General features: G+C 35.6%; 1 protein-coding gene across 9 annotated transcripts in view; it reads right to left on the minus strand.

Annotated features, from left to right (window-relative positions):
- ARID4B (AT-rich interaction domain 4B) overlaps positions 1 to 13736 on the minus strand; it is a 125420-nt gene that overhangs the window by 21452 nt on the left and 90232 nt on the right. The window lies entirely within an intron of this gene.

The following is a 13736-nucleotide window of genomic DNA, read 5'->3' on the forward strand; positions in this document are numbered from 1 at the left end:
TGTCAGCTAGAAGCTAAGGTAATATGCTCCAGTTTTAAATGACATTGTGTGACAGAAGAGTATAGTATTTATAACTTACAGACCATGGAAAATCATCTAGAAATAATATTTTCTCATAAAATACTCAGAAAGCATTACTCTGCCAAGTTTTTCAGTATTCTGATATGCTTCCTGCATGTACAGACAGCTGGAAGTTGGCTGTGACTGCCTCTCTATTCAATGCTGATGTCTGCAAGACTGCTGATGTCTGCATAGAGTGCATGCTAGTCCCTCCTGACTGCAATAAAGCTATTTGTTTAAAGCAAAAAAGGGCAATTTTTTTTGGTAAAAATTTAGCTAGAAAGAAAGAATATTAAAAAACAAATTAACTTCCACAATAAATTCAATTTAAAAAATTAACCTTACTTTACGTTCAAAAGTTATATACATTATTGTGGAAAAGGAAAAACTCACATTTTAAATTCCAGAACAAGAACTACTAAAAATTAGCTTTGAAATTAAAATTTCCTCATTATTAGAGACACTAAATGAAGTAACAAAGGCCCTAAGTCAGGAAGTAAATGACTTGGGTCATTATCTGACTAACAAATTACATTCTTTGCTCTAGACTGGGCCCAGAAAGAATCTGTAATAACTCCAGGGCAGAGATATACTACTGGTTCAACCACTGGCTGCGGGAAAGCTCAGGGCTCTACCCCACAAGGAGGTGGTTGTATCTCCTGGAAGCTGTGGAGGCCACAATGATAGAATGAGAAAGGAACGGAATGAGTTCTAGGAAGTCTTTACATAATCCCTGCTAACTAGTTATGCGGCACTGGTCAAGTCATTCTCAACATCAAACAGTTTATTCTGTATAATATAAAAATAAGACTAAAACTTGCATATTGCCCAGCCAGACGTGACTCAGCGGTTGGGCGTCGACCTAGGATCTAAGAGATCGGGGTTCAATTTCTGGTCAGGGCACATGCCCAGGTTGGGGGCTGCAGCCAAGCAATGACTCATCATTGATGTTTCTATCTCTGTCTCTCCCCCTCTCCCTTCCTCTCTCTGAAATCAATAAAGATATATTTAAAAAAATAATAAAATAAAACTTGCATATTGCATTTAAAAACAATATAAAAATAAGACTGCATATCACATATCATTTTTTGAGGATCAAATACTGATAAGCACTTTGAAAAGTTTTAAAGTAAATATTATTCTTCAACTAAACACACTCCTTTTGGTATTTATACTGGCACAGTAGCACCTACCTGTACACTGGTAGTACTTTTAATTTTCCCATAAATACTGAAAATTGCATTATGCTTGAGAAGAAAGCAATGTAGTTCCTTCCAAAATTGGAGTGAAAGGGGGAGAATAAAGAGAAAATATCTCCATCTTCTGCAAAATTGAATGTGAGTTCCTAGAAATTCCTCTTATTTTAATACAGTTAAGGAAATCAATGCCATGTAATTTGTTCAAAAGAAAATAAGCCCCGGCCAGGTGGCTCAGTTGGTTAGAGCATTGTCCCCATACACCAAAAAGACTACAGGTTCCATTCCCAGTCAGGGCACACACCTAGGTTGTGGGTTCAATCCCAGGGTGAGGCGCATATGGGAGGCAAACAATTGATGTTTCTGTCTCACATCAATGTTTCTCTCCCGCATCCCCCTACCCCTATCTAAAAATCAATAAACATATCCTCAGGTGAGGACTGAAAAAGAAAACAAAATAAACTTTCTATTTTCTTAGTATTTTTCTTTTTATACCTTTCTTAACCAGACTATATATATGTAGTTTTACAATGTCAGAATTTTACTACCAACAAGACTACTACTGAACTCAACTTGGGTTTCTGACATAAATTATATTTCAAATTAGAGTACAATAGTAGCTTTCAATTTAAAACTAACATCATGATATACATTTGTATATTTTACATGGAGCACCAAACACATCAAACAAGCAAAAAATTGTTATTGCCTCCATAGTTAAAATGTTCACTGTGATATAGGAAGACTTCTTTGATTCAGAGATTATGTATGCTGCTTAAATTCTCTTAAGAACATGTACATGAGTAAAATAGTTGCTACTCAGTATGGTACAGGCTGATGCCCACTGCCTAAGGTACACCAACCAGTATACAGGTGCTATGTGCTAAGGTTAAACAAGAACTTTCATGGCCAAAAGTTTTTCTAAAAGGGTTTATTGAGCCATATGCTAGCCAGGAAAGGACAGGTCCTAAGGTATGCGGTAAACCAGCAGCAGCAGGGTGAGATGGAGAAGACAACAGGCCCACCGTCCTGGGGCTGACAGGGCTCCTTTATACAATCAGTTTGAGGAAGAAAGATGTAAGTTGTTTTGAAAGAATTTGTATCAGCTATAGATAAAGAGGATGGGAGAAGATGAAGTGGAGCTAGTTCTAGAATAAATCTAGTCTGGAAGAAAGAAGCTTTGGCTGCTTTTTGGATTGGTTGTGGGCAAGAGCCCAGAAAGTTCATGCGCAAGCAAGATGCAGTGGCACCTGGTAGCCAGCTATTCCACTACACTCTCTAGAAAATCACAGAAACAGCCACCTGGAAGTTAACTCAAGTTTCCAACATAAACTCAGGATGATAAGCTGTCTTCTGTTGGTTTTGCCCACAGCTGTTAACTGATTAACCTCCCACCTCTGGCCTGCTGCAATTTAATTTTGGACATTCAGAATTTTCTCTTATCAGTAATCATTTTCTCCTCCACCCAATTATGAAGTAAGGATGGCATGAGGACTGATTATTAGGAGAACACTGGGGAAAGAGTGTTGGAGTAGACAGAAAACAAGAAAAATTCTGGAGTTAGACGAAACAAACTATGTATATACTTCTAAAATATGTGAATAGTAGTAATCAATCACTATGGTCTTACTATTCTGGGTAAAAATTTTGTTTTAATGTTGTACAATATTCTGTATGGTTTTAGGAGACTCCTTAGGAAATTCTTTACATGTTTCTTATTGGAGTAATTACATGGTAATTACTTATAGTTCTATAAAATATTAGTTAACATTATGACTCCTTTATTAGTTGCTTATCTTTCTAGTCTCCCTACTCTGTGCCTTTTGTTGGTTTGTTCAGATATTCCCGTGTTCTGACAGTATCCTTTTAGATTTTTTTCATTTCTCAGCCAGATTTATTCTTTTTATAAAGTGTTAATACTGCAATATTTCTACTGTTATTATAATTAATAGCTTTTTTTCTTATTGGTTTCAGACAGAGTAAGGGAGAGAGGGGGGGAGAGAGAGAGAGAGAGAGAGAGAGAGAACCATCAATGATGAGAGAGAGTCACTGAATGGCTGCATCCTGCACGCCCCTTACTGGGATCAAGCCCACAACCCCAGCATTTGTCTTGACTGGGAATAGAACCGTGAACTCCTGGTTCATGGGTAAATGCTGAACCACTGAGCCATACTGGCTGGGATAATAGCTTCTGAAACTAAAATATGTCTTAAAAATCTATCAGTGAATTTATTTCACAGATTAAGAAACTCAAGCTATGGAAGCAAATTGACCTTGCAAACTACAGGCTTGTCAAAAAACACTACATGGAGAGTCAGAAAAGGGGAAATGTACTGTCTGCTGAAACTGTGTAATACCAGGATGAAAGCAGCAACTGAAAACGCATCATTGAAAAAGCACAGTATGGCCCAGCCAGCGTGGCTCAGTGGTTGAGCACTGACCTAGAATCCAGGTGATCAGGGTTCGATTCCTGGTGAGGGCACATGCCTGGGTTGCGGGCTCGATCCCTGATAGGGGGCATGCAGGAGGCGGCCAATGGATGTTCCGCTCTCACATCAGTTTCTCTCTCTCCCCCCCTTCCTCTCTCTCTAAAAATAGAAACAAACAAAAAAAAACTTAAAAAAAAGACTTTAATGAATGGACCCAGTTCAGAAGTATAAGAAAAGCCGCAGTTGATCCTGCTTGTTCTACATAAACTCAGACGTTTTATACAGTGTATTTTAAATACACATTAAAAAAAGACTTCAGACGACAAATTAATGTTAGGCATAACAGATAAAGTAGTTAAGGAATATAGAAAATAGGAAAATTTGGCTCAAATTTTTGAATACCATAAATATTTAAATTACTGGGCAGTAACAAAGAGCAGAAAATTGCAGCTAAGAAACAGAAGACATAAAATATTCCTCAATTTCTCCCAAGGGTACCATATCCACTCATCCCTCAAAACACATTCTTAAAGAATACAAAAATCTCAATAACTAAGTCAAATACAAATCTTTTGGTTTTATAATGCTTCCAGCCTTTTCCTCAGACATCTCCAAATACATGGGCATATGGTCCTCCCCTCAGCTACAGTCCTGACTCTGCTTTAAGTGTCAAAGAGGAATCAAGACATTAGAGTGCGTATTTTGATGGAGTCTCTACTGCCTGGAAAGAACAGTACGTAACAGCTATTTAGGGCAACAGGTCTCCGAGAAACGACTTTATCGTTAAATATCCAGATTCCTCTCCAAGGATAGCAGGCCTGCTCTGTTATCTATCATGTTTCGTGACAATGTAGCTGGAGAGCTAGGAGAGAAATTTAAAACAAGTGGTTGGCCTATGAACAAAATGACTTCAATTTTAGATCCAAGCAATAGAGTTTTATGAGAGTATCTGAGGAGAACTAGGTAGCTTGGATTATTGATATAAACTATCTTGCCTTTACTTGGACTTTACCTTTAGAAATTACGATTAGAAGAGAACAAGTGGTCTTTTTGTGACAAAACATAGTTTGGCAGGAAAAGAGAATTACTAGATTGATTTAAAAACAAATATTGAGCCCTGGCTGTTGTGGATCAGTGACTTAAGAGTGTCGGCCTGGGCACTGAAGGGTCTCAGGTTCAATTCCCGGTCAAGAGCAAGTACCTGGGCTGCAGGTTTGATTGCTGGAGGCAACCAATCCTTGTGTCTCTCTCACATTGATGTTTCTCTCTCCCTCCCCAGCCTCAACTCTCCTCCCCTCCCTCCCTGTCTCTCTAAAAAAAAAAAAAAAAAAATCAATGGAAAAAATATCCTTGGGTGAGGATTAACAACAAAAACAAACAAATATTGAAAAACAAAGAATAACAAATATTGAAATAAATATTAAAAACAAATACTGAGTTAGAAAATTAAGACTATTAGTGATTAGACCATACTTCTAAAATTCTATTATCAATAAATTCATTGTAATTAATGCAGAGGATCTAGACAAGTATCTTACCTGACATTTAACTAAAGTACTAAGGAAATATTTTCAAGTATAAACATGATTTATTTGAGAATTATTTCTAACTAATAAACATGACAGAGAAGACATACGAGCAACTCACTGAACTTCCAAAGGTCTGCTCCTTGACCTAAGTGAGATGGAGGAACTGCACCAGAAGGCCGTGAAATGATAAAGTCTGTGAACTCCAAGACTAAAAGTATGTACAAGGGAAGATTCACTCGACAAATGTGTCTTAGGTACCTATTATGCGACAGGCTCTGTAATGGGCGCTGGGTATTTGGCAATAAATACAGCGTAACTGCTTCCTGCAAGGAGCTTACAACTAAGCAAAGATGACAACACTAAATGGTAATTACAAAAGGAATAATACAAACCTTCTGAAGGAAGGCACAGAAATACCTGTATTCTTAAAATGTGATGAATTAAAATATTGATACAAAACTAGAAGAAACCATTCAGAGACCATAACATACTTGCTCTCACCAGAGAAAAGTTGAGTTCAAAAAAGATAGCTTTATAGTTTTTGTTTGGATATGTTGGCAAGTCATCTAAGGAATCATTTAGCAATAATAAAAATGGAAAAGAATGTTAGTCAACCAAATATAAGACACCAAAATGGTTTCTGTAACCACATCGAATCAGATTTGGGGTATTCTTAAACCCAATTAAACCATTTCGAAAGAAATCTTATCAGCATATATTAATATATACCCGAAACACACAATTTTAGAGATTAAGAAAAAGTAATTACATGCAGAATAAAGGTGTTTTAAAAATAACTTCATAAGCAAAACCAAATTGATATAATACTAAAAACTCACTATTTGAAATATGCATAATTATAAAAAAGATAAAATGAATAACCATTACTTTAAGTAAATTAAAGTCCTTTTGTATTTTGTTTTCTGTAATGGATAGATTCATTTAATAATTAGTGAGCAATACATATTTTATATCTTACTTACCTATACACAAAAAGTTAAGGTATGTCATATAACTAAGCTTTTAAAAACCTCATATCTAAAGTGGAAATTTACATTATCATTGTAAGGAAAAGAAGTTTACTCCCTTAATTAAAAAACTATGGGTGGGGGGGGGAGGGAAAGGTTTGATACTGTAATAGAAAAAAGATCAAATCATGATGGAAAGAAGCACTAATTATTAATAAACTTTATAAGCAATTTTATCGCTATTTACCTACTTGCTGAATTTTCTATAATAATCTCAATTTACACATATTTTTAAAATAATTTTTTAAATTCATTGCTTGATTTTAGAGAGTGAGGAAGGGAGAAAGAGAGAAACGCTGATTTGTTGTTTCACTTATTTATGCATTCATTGGTTGATTTTTATATGTGCCCTGACTGGGGACTGAACCCACAACCGTGGAGTATTGGGATGATGCTCTAACTAACTGAGCTATCTGACCAGGCTACACATTATCTACAATCTGAGAGACTACCTAAAGCAAAATTTATGAAGACTCACTGAACACAATCTTATGTTTTCAGTAATGATACAACAAAACAAAAAGTATCATATTACTGAAAAACTAAAATGCTAAGCATGCTATTAACATTGCATATTTTTACTGCATATAACACTGTTAAATCCATATCGAAGACACAGGAATGGTGTTCATCATAGTAAAGAAAGTAACAGCATAATGACAGAGACAAGTATTACAGCATAATGTAAGAGTTGATACAACCACCCCACAAGAGAATTTAACTCTGTAAAATGAAACAAAGGTATAGGATTTTAGGCAGAGGTAATCGTGTTAAGAACAATCACAGAGCATTGTACCAGGCTTTGTTTATAGACCACTGCAAATGGTTAGCAATTGTGGTCCTCACTATATTTTGTAACTCAGATACTAATTTTTAGAAGTACCCAAAAAGTTTACTTTATGAGTAATTGATAAGTTTAGGGGATTAGTATTTGTGGACATTTAGACAAATATACTAATGTACCTGCAAATTACAAAATCACCAAGTGAAACAGGTCCAATTTTTATGTTTTACATCACATATACCTGCTAATCTACAAAAACTACTAAAGGGCCCAGCTGGCGTGGTTCAGTGGTTGAGCTTCAAAGTATGAACCAGAAGGTCTCAGTTCTTCCCAGTCAGGGCACATGCCCAGGCTGCAGGCTTGATTCCCAGTAGGGGGTGTGTAAAAGAATTTTTCACAGCCTTTTGACTCCCATGGTGCTTTTTCATTTGAATATGATGTATACCATAAGCTAAGTGAACAGGCTAGGAAGCTGACAAGAGAGTCTGTGGAGGTGAGTTTGGAGAAGACCACGTAAGGTAGCAAGAGGAGAAGGCTGGCACATGGGAGGAGGAGCATACAAAGGGAACAGGAGGCTTGGTGAAGATGATAGGGCCATGTTCCCTTTCTACCCCTAAACCAAGGTTACTTGGAAACCATTGTCAAATGGTCTTCATTTATAATTCTTTCACACTACAGAAATAAGGCAGATAATTTCCTGGATTACCTTGCTTTCCTATCATTACCAAAATTACTTCAAAGCATATGAGTAGAATATCTTTGTACTTTTTTATTAATATTCCTAGATTTAATGGCATATATAAAAGTATGGCAGGGATCAGATTACATGGAAGTAAAAGAAAAAAAGGAAGAAGGTACAATGTACTGGAGAAGGGAGGAATAGAGAAATTAAGGTTAAAAGTGACACATTTTTTTAAAGGGACAAAAGGACACAAGGTGGAAGGAAAGTCACCCAAAGCATATAAGCATTTCCAATCAGATCCACTCTAGTCTCTCACTTTCAACCCCATTTTGGCTACTACTTAGGAGATGAGCTCTGTATATGACCCATAAGGGCCATAAATAAAGAACTGACTACCGTAATCATAAATAAAAGTTAACTCAAAATGGATAAAAAGCTTCGGTATTAGAGCCTAAACTATAAAATTCTTAGAAGAAAAAATTTTCGTAACACAGAATTTAGTGATGTTTTCTAGGCTACATCATCAAAAGTACAGGCAATAAAGAAAAAATAAATCAGACTTTATCAAAATTAAAAACTTTTATAAATCAAAAAACACTATCAAGAGAATGAAAAGACAACTCTATGGGCTCACAGAATGGGAGGAAATCTTTTCAAATCATGTATCTGATAAGAGATTAATACACAGAATATATGAAAAACTCCTAAAATTCAACAATAAAAAACAAGCAATTCAAAAATGGGCAAAGAACTTACACAATTCCCCAAGAAGATATAGAAACCAGCCAGTAAGTACATGAAAAGATGTTCAACCTTCCTAGTTGTTAGGAGTTATTAGGGAAACGCAAATCAAAAAGCACAATGAGACACCCACTAGATTAGAATCGAGAAGAGGCTCCAGTGAGTGCCAAGCCTCATCTGTCCCAATCCATTAGTCTCTATATTCTACAGGTATGACTTTTGTAAACCAATTCTTTTTATTTGGATTTTAATTTCTGCTTTACTCCCATTCTGTTGCCAGGAAGTCCAATTTAGTTCAATACTCGTTTACTAGACATCATATGCCAGGTATGTACTGTTCTAGATACAGTAAGGGATATTAAGGGAATGACTGTGGAATTTGGATTTTTTCATGTTTTAAAATGATATGTAGTTTCATAATATGAAATAATATGGTCCTGATACAGAGAGCTTGAACACTGCAAAGAAAAATTTACCCACAGTTCTAGATGGAATTTATACTCCAGAGTGTCAAATCCCTTTGGCTCCAAAACATAATTCAGAAAAATTCAGTATCAGAAAATCACTTCAAATTAGGACTGGAAAAATAGAAACAGAACATAAAAGAAGTTAAAATGGATTATCAGGAGGGTAGAATGGAAGACTTAGAAGGGAGAAAACACAAAGACAAAGAAGAAGAGACAAATGATAGCATAATTGATGGTTTCTTAATTTTGAGAAGGTAGAAAAGGAAAATAAACACGAAAAACAGTTGCAGCTGTTTCTATGGTGACATGTTAATTAGACTTATTGTGGTGATAAGCATTTCACGATATATACAAATATCAAATTATTATGTGGTACACCTGAAACTAATATAATGTTGTAGTCAATTATACCTCAATAAAATACTGTAAAGAAACACTTCCTTAAAAAATAAAAAGAAACAATATGAAACAGTATTCCAAGAAAGCAGGAGAGTAAGTGGAAGAACACACAGTGCCCCTTTGAGGTTCAGACGCATGAATTTAAAATCAAACTGCGAGTGTGTGTCTGTGCTTTCTTCCAGCAGCACAAGAGCAGGCAAGGAGTAGGAGTTAGTCTTATCCGGGTTCTTGCGGTTTCGCCAGGGAGTACAACAGAGCAACAGAAGAGGGTGGGTCAGAGGAAATGATACCAACAAGTGCCTGAAGAAGGTAAGCGACCTGAGACCTGAGGAGAGGGTTGAGAGCATGGGGGGGGGGGGAGGGGGGAGTAGTAGAAGCAATGGGGTATACATCCTAGGGGGTGATTTCCTACCTGAACAATTTTTTCCTTAATAGAGACCATTTCTTTGTATCTTTAGTGCCAAGCATACTATCTGGCACATAGATGTGGAACTTGTGTTTGCCAAGGAAGGGAATAATGTTTGATAAAAAGCAGCTGAAAGTTCACAAGGAGTGGGACTGAAGCCATTTGTCTGTGGAAACTTTACTAGTACCCCACCGCCATTCACTCCAAGGAGAAGCCAATCTGCTCAGAGAAATGAGATTTTTAAAAATAAAATATATTTTTATTTCAAATAATATATTTAAGTATAATTTATCCTATTTTCTGTTTTCTATAACTTGTAACATAAAATTAACTGTTGTTACTCCTTTAAGAGTTTTACAGTTAAAATTTTAGTCTCTTGTCTCTTTTACTTAAGGGTATCTTTTAATGCAGTTGGCGATCCTCATTTTAAAAAATATTTCTTAATCAAACTCCAAAATTCTTAATTATGGAAAGCCAAACTAGAAACGAATGAAAAATAAGTCAGCATCAATACATAAAATATTGATGCATTTTATTTATTTGGTTAAGCCACTTAATTTTAGAGAATGCAAGGAGGGGGAGAGCAAGGGAGGAAGAGTGGGGGGGGAGAGAGAGACAGACAGACAGACAGATAGATACAAACATTGACTGGTTGCCTCCTGCACACCCTGACTGGGCTGGGGATCAAGCCTGCAACCCAAGGATAAGGTAGAGAATCAAACCCAAGATCCTGAGGTGATGGGGCTGATGCTCTAATCACTGAGTAACACCAGCCAGGGCAAAATACTGATGTATTTTAAATCACATGCCAGGTCGCCTAGATAGTTCCAACGCACTTAGTTGTATTACTGAACAAGAAGAGTTGTTACAAACAAGGATAAAACCGACACACATAACAGAATTTATGGTAGGTGAATTTCAAAGTATGGCTTTATTTTCAGAAATCAATCCCACATTCACGGCATGATTGAGAAGCTTGAGAGTGGAAAGGATCAATTAGCTAATGATACTAAAAACTTCTATGAAATATTCATATCACTAAGAGAAATTAAAACAAATATAACAGAACCTATTCTAAACATTACTGAAGTAGGACTGTAATTTAAAAAAAGATATAATTTTTTTAAAAAGACTAAAAGAGAATGCATGACGATATTAATAGTAATCTTATCTTTCTACTTTTATGTATTTTCCTATTCTTCTAGACTGAATGCTATTTTTAGAAGTTTTAAAAAATTTATAAAAAAGCAATGACTTACTCCAAGCATGCAGTGACTGTGGAAATTCCATGGTTCTGGCAACAGTTTTATATATAGTCACCATATTTGAAAATTTCTGTAGCAGTACTATACCATTTATAAGTCATTTTGTGGCTTAGCATCCAGAGTTATGGCTATTTTCAGTAAAATTAATGTAAGTATATAAAAATATCTTTTTTCCCCCCATCATGAAAAACAAATTGGTCCAAATACTATCCTCTGTTTAACAAAATTAAATTTTTCAGTTGTGAAATAGGGGTATAAATAAAAATTATAATAAGGTAAAGACTTATATAACACTTTAGAAAAGAAGAATAACGTAGAAATTACAGGAAAAACATTATTTTTTAAAACTAAGGTATTCTCTTTTTAAGAAAAATCTGTTTGCTAGAAAATGATGTTTCGAGTCACGCAAAACTCAAATAGTCCCACATGTAATTTCCTAAATTGCTATTGTAATGAATGGCTGCCACTGAACCTTCATGCATAAATCTTCACTTTTAATTTCACATCTCAAGTGTAAATTCAGAGATCAAGCTGAATTTCCCAAAATAATATGAAAATAGTTGTAGAGCTATTGCTGTTGCAGTCATTAGATTAACTTCAGACATGAAGGAGTAGCAAAACTCCTACATGATTTCTTTTCTTTTTTTCTTTTTTGTAAGATTTTATTTGAGCCAAGCTGACGACATATACTGGGTAGCAAGATCGCAAATGCTCCCCATAGTGCTTTTTATTCATCAACAGGACAGACTTTGGTTATTACTGCAGATATGAATGCTCTTATACTGACTCTAAGGAAATTAACTGTTTAATCTACTGAAGTACAGTTGTTTCTCTGCAAAGCTGGAGTGTGTAGAGATCCACCCCTATAGTTCTTCACCAAGATGGTAAGTTTTCTTCTTTCCAAGGTGAATGCCATACAAATGCTTGAGTTGTCAGGAGTAGACTGAATCCTTCTCAGTGACACAAGCATGACTTGTTGAAATAGTTCACATTTTCCTTTCTATATTATTAAAAACTTGAATTCTCAATTTAAAATCTTCCATTATCCTACCTAACCTACTACCAATTTCAAAGCTAAAATACACATTCCTTCTACCCTCCAAATCCAAGGGTTCCTAGGATAGGATATTTTCCTTTAGTCAATCTTTTCTTAAAACAGAAAGTTATCTTAATTACAGAATTTTATGAATATCTAATTCACATACATAATAAGCTTCTTGTTTGAGACAACAAAAAAGAATCAAGCCCTGATTATAGTGAAAGTTAGAGAATGCCTAAATTCTATTTATTCATCAAAGAATTTAAAGCATTTTATAAAGGCTACTAGAAAAACTGCTTTGTTCTATATAAATTAGCAAATAAGCAGAAGAACTGAAAAAAGAGGGCAAAATATGATGTGGCTCTTATTTCTCTTGTGGGCATTATTTAGTAATTATTAATTTTTGCAGACTCAATTTTCTCCTAATTTTAAATTAACATATTCAACATTTACATCCTAGGCAAAAATGGAACTCCCTCTACATTTTTTTTAAAAAAATGTATCTTTATTGCCTTCAGAGAGAGGAAGGGACAGGGAGAGAGAGAGAGAAACATCAATGATGACAGAGTCATCACTTTTAAGAGTCATCATTGATCGGCTGCCTCCTGCACGCCCCTGACTGAGGATTGCGCCCGCAACCTGGGCATCTTCCCTGACTTGGAATTAAGCTGCGATCTCCTGGACCCTAGGTCGATGCTCAACTGCTGAGCCACGCCCAGCTGGGATCCCTCTACATTTATATTTAATGAGGTTATGCAGTAGGATCAAAATGATTAAATATCAAAGGGTAGGCAAAATATTCTTACAGCAACTGTAGCTGAGATTCTAAGTGTCTTCCTTTGAACATGTCATTACTAGCCAGCCCTTCAGGTGAGAAAAATTATGCACCATGGAGGCAGCATAAGAACTAACAGACAAAAGAACTAATTACACATGACTTCAAGAGTAGAGTTTGAAAAAGCTTGTTTCAGGACAACACTGATATAGATATATATTTTTTTAAATATCTTTATTAATTTCAGAGAGAGGAAGGGAGAGGGGGAGAGAAATAGAAACATCAATGATAAGAGAGTCATTGACCGGCTGCCTCTGCACACTCCCAACCGGGGATCGAGCCCGCAACTGGGGCATGTGCCCTGACCAGAAATCGAACCGTGATCTCCTGGATCATAGGTCGATGCTCAGCCGCTGAGCCACACTGGCCACGCTAGATATTCTTAATTCAAAACTCTGTTAATCTTGTTGGTTAGAAATAAAGAACAAGTCTAATGGATCAAAACTGTACTTTTCTTAAAATAAGAAATCAGATTAGACATGTTTCTAGTGTTTCCTATTGCTGCAACAGGTCAATATAAAATGTACTTTTAAGAAATAGAGTATTACTTTTAGGAAAGAAAAACTGAGATGTTTTTTAAGTAACTTCCCAAACCACAGATTACATATTAAATATAAAGCATGAGAACTGTATTCCTCCTTGAAGACACTAGGCACACGTGAAACTACTACTTAAAACTTCAATGTTTAACTTTCCAAGGGATACAACCCTACCATAGGCTTTGTTTTCAAATATAATAGTAAACATTCCAAAATGAAATCAGTTTTTCTTAAAAGATACCTAAATGCTCAGATCCCAAAACTGACATAAACTATGGACAAGATTAAAATAAAAAACTTCTTTGGATAAACCAAAGGAAACTTTTGGTGAGAAAAC

The sequence above is a fragment of the Miniopterus schreibersii genome (genome assembly GCF_964146895.1).
Source record: "Miniopterus schreibersii genome assembly, chromosome: 21".
In the NCBI taxonomy this organism is placed as follows: domain Eukaryota; kingdom Metazoa; phylum Chordata; class Mammalia; order Chiroptera; family Miniopteridae; genus Miniopterus; species Miniopterus schreibersii.